The 6,367-nt window shown below is 37.4% G+C and overlaps 1 pseudogene; it reads left to right on the forward strand.

Annotated features, from left to right (window-relative positions):
• Positions 1–3,959: 3,959 nt before the first annotated feature.
• On the forward strand, positions 3,960–5,647 carry LOC119237621 (intraflagellar transport protein 88 homolog; annotated as a pseudogene).
• Positions 5,648–6,367: the final 720 nt, after the last annotated feature.

The raw sequence follows: 6,367 nt of genomic DNA on the forward strand, positions 1-6,367 counted from the left end.
ATAAATCTTTTTTTTTTTTAGATAAAAAAAGGAACAGGGCCTGCCCTGGTGGCGCAGCGGTTGAGCACTGGGCTGTGAAGCTGCCCACAGCCTCTGCACTGCCGGTTCGATCCCCAGCCACTGGTGAGGGTCCCATATGGAGTGCAGACCTCTCCTGCTGTGCCCACTACTCCCCTCAGCAGTGTATTTCATCAGTCTGCCTGTTCTGTTCCCTGCTCTGGCTCTGGTGAATTCGCTCACCCTCCTGTGCTTCTGACTGTACCCAGTGCTTGTATAAATAAATAAATTAATTAAAAAATAAAATAGATTGTAATGTAAAAAAAAAAAAAGGAACACTCATAATTGTTGGTGGGAATGTAGACTGGTCCAGCCCCTATGGAAAACAGTATGAAGACTGCTGAAAATATTAAAAATAGATCTGTCATACAACCCCAAAATTGCACTCTTAGGTATGTACCCAAAGAATACAAAAATACTAATTTGTAGGGGAAACCTCCATGTTCATAGTAACACTATTGACAATAGCCAAGATATGTAAAATATCTAAATGCTTCAAACAGATGAGTGTATCAAGAAGATGTGAGATGAGATACACACACACACACACACACACACACACACACACACACTCTGGAATACTACTCAGCTATCAAAAGAGATAAACTCACGCCATTTGTGGCAATGTGGATAGAGCTGAAAGGGATTATGATAAGTGAAATAAGTCAGAAGGAGAAAAAGAAATACAGGATGGTATCCCTTATTGTGGAATATAGAAAAAACAAACAAAGGGTCAGATAAAGCCTAACTTAAAAACAAACTGTTGAAAGCTGGCTGTAGAATTGAGGAATCCAAAGGGGAGGCCAGTGGGGTTGAGAACAAAGTGGAGAGAGAGCACAGTGGGCTATGGCTGGGGGACAATGGGTGCTTTGGTTGTGGATGCACTGTGGTAATAACAGCTGAAAAGGGTGGGGGGTATCCCCTACTCCCAAAATATAAACAATGATATAAACCAGCATTACCTCAATTAAAAAAATACAGTTTAATTTGCTCACAATTATATTTTGTACTTAAAAATCTTATAGAATAATTTTCCAGTCATATTTCTAAATGAATTTACCTCCTAAATATTTACTGTAGTCTTGATCATCTTCTCTTACTTCATTGATTATTATTTTGTCATTTTGTTTTCATATTTTGATTTATATTTTTAAATGTTTTATTTATTTATTTTTGTGTAGAACTGGGGTGTAGCCCAGAGGTAGGGGATGATCTAGGAAGATACTAAGCTCCATCAGGAACAGTTAGAGGTCTGTGAGTGGTGTTGCTAGACCCGCAGTTCAGGAGCCACCCATCTTGTGTACTCCACACCCCATTCACCTTTTTTGTTGGGGTTGCACAGTGTAGCCACAGTCGTACCCCATATCTTCAAGTCCTCTGTGACTTCCTCATTACATAATTTCTTAAGGAGTGAAGGGTGACAAGGAAGCTCCAGTTCTGGAGGTCAGTTTCAAAGTTTGTGGAAAGCTCTACCTAGGACACTGGTTTGAATAAAACAATGCAGCTAAGCAGTAGAGGTTTTATAATCCCATCAAATTTTGTTACTATAAATCCCAAGTAATACCTTCATGAGTATAGTAGGCACAATAGTTCCCCAAGATGCCCATACACTGGTACCTGAACCTATATATGTGTTATGTATGATGGTTAAGTTTATGTCAACGTTACTGGACTATGGTGATATTTGGTCAAATATTCTGGTTATATCTGTGAAGTTATTGTTTGGATAAGACTGAAATTTATATCAGTAGACTTCAAATAAAGCAGATTGCCCTCTATAATGTGAGTGGGGCCTCCTGCAATCAATTGAAGATCTGAATGCATTTTGACTTCCTGAGGACCTAAGCAGAGAAGAAGCGAACCAGGCTGTGCCTAGATTTCTGACTCATGGAAAGTTGGAGATAATAGATGGGTATTATTTTCTGTCACTAAGTTTGTGACCATTTGTTACAGTAACCATTGAAAAGTAGTACAGAATCTCTTGATGCGGGAGTGAAACACAAGCCAACACATAATTATGTAGAAAAACCAGAAAATAAGAACCATGTAAGGAAAAATTGAAATTCGTAACATTCATTCAACCATGTACAGAGAGTTTAGAGTTGATTCTGAGCAGTTGCCATACCTTGGAATTTGTTCCACATTTGTTGGAGAAATGAAGGATCATGGAATGCTCCTACTTTTTACAGATCTGTGTTCCTTACTTCTGAAACCTCTCTAATTAAGGTCTGCCTCTATAGGTAGTACTCAGTCCTTTAGCACTTTCCATGTACTGCAGCACATCATTTTGTTAATCCAATGTTCTTCCTTTTGTGGCAATCAGTCCAAATCCCCAAGCTGCAAAGGGAGGTATGAGACCCACATGGTGGCTGCTTCAATGTTAAGTAAATGCTACAAACAAGGTTAGGGGAAATCTCCAATACTTTTCTCCTTAAGTCCCTGGCCACAATCCATGTGGTCCTGAGAATGCGGTTGTGAATTTCTTTGGTTTTCTGAAGACCTCAGCCTCCTTCTCATAAATCACCTTTCTTATCTGGGCTAATTTGAATTGGACTTCTGTAACGTCTCAAAGACTGACTGACTAATCAATGTGTACTTTAGAGACTGACTATATATGTATAAATGTTTTGAAGATTATGTTTTCTACCAGATCATTTTTCAAAACAGAAAGAATAGTTTCTGTGGCTTCAGGGCTACCTTGAAGCTCGACCAACTGTTTTCCCTTTTGGACCTTATTGGCATTGCAGGGTTTCATGAATAACCCTAAAAGTCATAGGCAAGTATACTATGGCTTCCCTTGCCTCCTTGGGATTCATAGATGCGGTAAAAGTAGGTGGAATGTGAGTTTTCCCAATGCCTCAGAGCAATTATGAGAAAGTTAAAGCTTGAACCAATTCTCCAACATTCTTCTATAGCCTTCTTCCCTTTTTCTACACTGCATTTCATTGACAATCTACTGGCTTGATGCTTCTGTTGCTGAGAAATCTGGAAGAAAGCACTGCTTCATCATGTTACAAAAAGCCACAAGAAACTCTTGTTCAAATTGTTGTGATGAGAAAGTAACAGAATAGAACCATTTGCTTTCTTACTCATCTAGAAAAAATAGCCTTGTACAGAAACTTTGAATATGAATTTATATCTACACAGTAATTACTAAAATATGGCTTCCTTCAATTTCCACAATCAATAGACAAAGATAATACCAGATTCCCTGTTTTAGAGAATATTGAATATTGGGACAGGTAGGAAAGGTGGCTTGCATTGATAAGTCAATGAACTTATGAATGAAAGAATTTACCAACTTGTAACTTTTTCCCATAGAGGAGGTGAGAGAAACTTAAGAAATATGGGTGCGGACATCTCCTCACTGGGTTATCCAGGATTCTTATCCCAACCTGAAATGGGACCATCACATGTATTTTAAAAAACTTTGTAGGTGTTTCTGATATCTAGCTAAGTTGAGGAGTCCATGGGATCTTGTAATTCTATGTGCTGGTTCTTGCAGGAAAGCAAAGGATGATGGCAAGAAAAGTTCTGTCCCTTCTCAGCATAGTAAATGTTGTCAGTTGTGATGCATATTAAGAATATAACAAGATCAGATAAAATAGAGCTCACGACAGGGAAAACAGTACCATTGCAAGCCTTGTTCCTGTCACTTACCTAGGTTCTTCAACTCACCCCAGAACTAGAAACATCCCATCAGCTCCATGACACCATTGCTCTTACAGCTCACTCTATATTAATCATAAATAACACTGATCCTTCCTTCTTCCTATCTCTCTGAAGGGCATATTTGGGCATTCTTTTTTTCACCTCTGACCATTAGTTTTTATTTATATATTTATTTAACAAAAGAATTATTGAACAGTTATTAAAAATCAAGTTTATGAGGGAAACAAGGAATGCCAAACCTTGTGAAGAGGAAGCAAGAAACATCCATTTGCAAACCAAGAGGAGAGACCTTGGGAGAAACCAAATTTCTTGATCTTGAATTTCTGACCTCCAGAACTTTACAAATGATGCAAAATGTACAATTGACCCCAGGGAGAGAGGTAGATGTTCCTTATTGTGTTTCTAAAAATTGCAATCTGAATGATGCTTCTGAGGAATTGGAGAATGATGCATATTTTTAGCATGAGAATTAGTCATGGCAGAAGACCTTCAAGAATTGCTAAAATGTCAAGCATAACAATTACTAGACCTATAACTGTGGGATATGGGACTGGGACATCCCTAGTATCATCAAAGGGAGATCAGTGACAGAAACTATGTGGATGGAGTTACTTTATCTATGACAGCAGTACGAACAGCTGGTTTTACAACAGCAGTTTTTAGAGTCTCTACATTTGACCTCTAGGTCAATCAAGGGGATTTTCTTCTCTTTTGGAAGCCAAAATCAAAGATAGTTCAGAAGAAAAGATCAGATACTTAGAGAAAAATTAAGTGAGTAGGTATAATAAAGCTGTAGTGCCAACAGTCGTAGAGATGCAGGGAAAAAAGAGAGTCCTAGTGAGGCAATGAGAACAAGTTCCAACTCCACAAAATTTCAATTTAGATTTAACAAACTCAGCTCTTTTTAAATGGATCAGTTAATATTCAGCTATTGAAAATGTATGCTGGAACACTAAACACTCAAATCATAGTAAAATATAAGAGAATTAGAAATGAAGGAAGATTGAAAGTGAATATAGGAGCCATTTAAAGCATATACATTATTTCAAAGCCATTAAATTCAGCTTTATGGAATTAGATCAAATTCCAAATATTCATAAAGAAATGAGGATTAAAATTATACAGAACATTTGAGTTACACATATTAATGTCAGTATTCAGATGCCATTAACTCTCTTGAGCACATAATCAGTATGGCAAAAAAATCTAAAGGCAGACTTCAACCTAATTCTTAGTTGCTTTGCTGTTGGAATCAAGAAAAAATGAAGGCACCCCCATATTAGTTGCTGTTCCATCAGAAATTAAAGATGATGATAAATATATTTCACTGAGCAATGATCCACATACTAACTTAATAATCGAAGCCACAAAACCCGGATCATCTAAGGCAAATGAAACGTGAAAGCCATGGTTAAAATAAAATACATAATGACAGCTACAAAGTTCATTCTCCTCTAATTGAAATGTCTTTTATTAAAGTTTATGATTGGTGTGTTGAAGTTCTGAAAGCTTCTCAGTATGTAGAGCTAGCAAATGATCTGGAAATAAAGAAAATGATTGGAAAAAAAAAAGAGTAGAGTGAAAAGTGCAGCTGCAAACAACCTCTCATTCTTCTACCTTTTAAAAAATTAATTTTCTCAAGCCAGCAGCTATGCAGATTATTTGTAAACTCTAGAAGATATAGTCTGCCATCTCTTAATAATAAAGGGAATACAGCTTTTGCATAAGGTGAGTATGAGAAGGCAATTGAATTCTAATAGATGAATATTCTCATACTGAAGCACTTTCTAATATTGGTCTTATAGGAAGCTTAAGTGGCTTGATGAAGCTTTGGACTGCTTCCTGAAACCACACAATCTTCAAAAACAGTTCCCAAGTTCTTTACCACAAGACACATGTATATTTTTTTAGAGATTGATTTTATTTATTTATGCATAGAAGAGCTGAGGTGTGGGCCAGATGTTTGGGGGGTGAGAGGATTCACCAGAGACAGAATGGGGAGAAGAACAGGCAGGTTGACTGAAATACACTGCTGAGGGGAGCAGCAGGTAAGACAGGAAGGTCTACAGTGCCATGTAGATTAGCTCCTTGGCAGGGGATTGAACTCATGCTGTAGTGGCTGCCAATAGTTTGATAGTGCACCACCCGTTGCACCACCAGGAAGGCCCAAGACTAATGTGCATTTTATGTGAAAAACTTAAAGACAATTATTGATTCACTTTGTCAGTGGTTAAGTACCAATTATTAAATGCATTTAAACAAAATAAAGTAGAAAGAATCATATTCATGTATTCATAAATAAAACAGATATAGTCCTCATGCTTTATGAGTTTGTGATTTTGTGAGATAGATAATAGCAAGTAGGCAATAAGAACTTAAATTGTGGTCATTTATATAAAGGTGGTATACAGAGTTTAGTTGCAGAGAATCGCAGAGAACTGTTGCCATTAAGGGATTTCCCTTTTGTCCCCCATCTATCCTTGCCCACAACACTAACATTCTGTTCTCTCCAATTGCTAGGATTAAAGGCTGGTCTTTCTGTCTCTCATGCAGACTGGAAAATGGCATATCTCTTGGTGAAGTGAGAACTTTCCAGAACTTTTGTTTGTTCTGATTTCAAGCTGAACCTATTGATCCT

Source organism: Talpa occidentalis, unplaced genomic scaffold (assembly GCF_014898055.3).
Source record: "Talpa occidentalis isolate TD23 unplaced genomic scaffold, MPIMG_talOcc4v2.1 talOcc4.10, whole genome shotgun sequence".
NCBI lineage: Eukaryota > Metazoa > Chordata > Mammalia > Eulipotyphla > Talpidae > Talpa > Talpa occidentalis.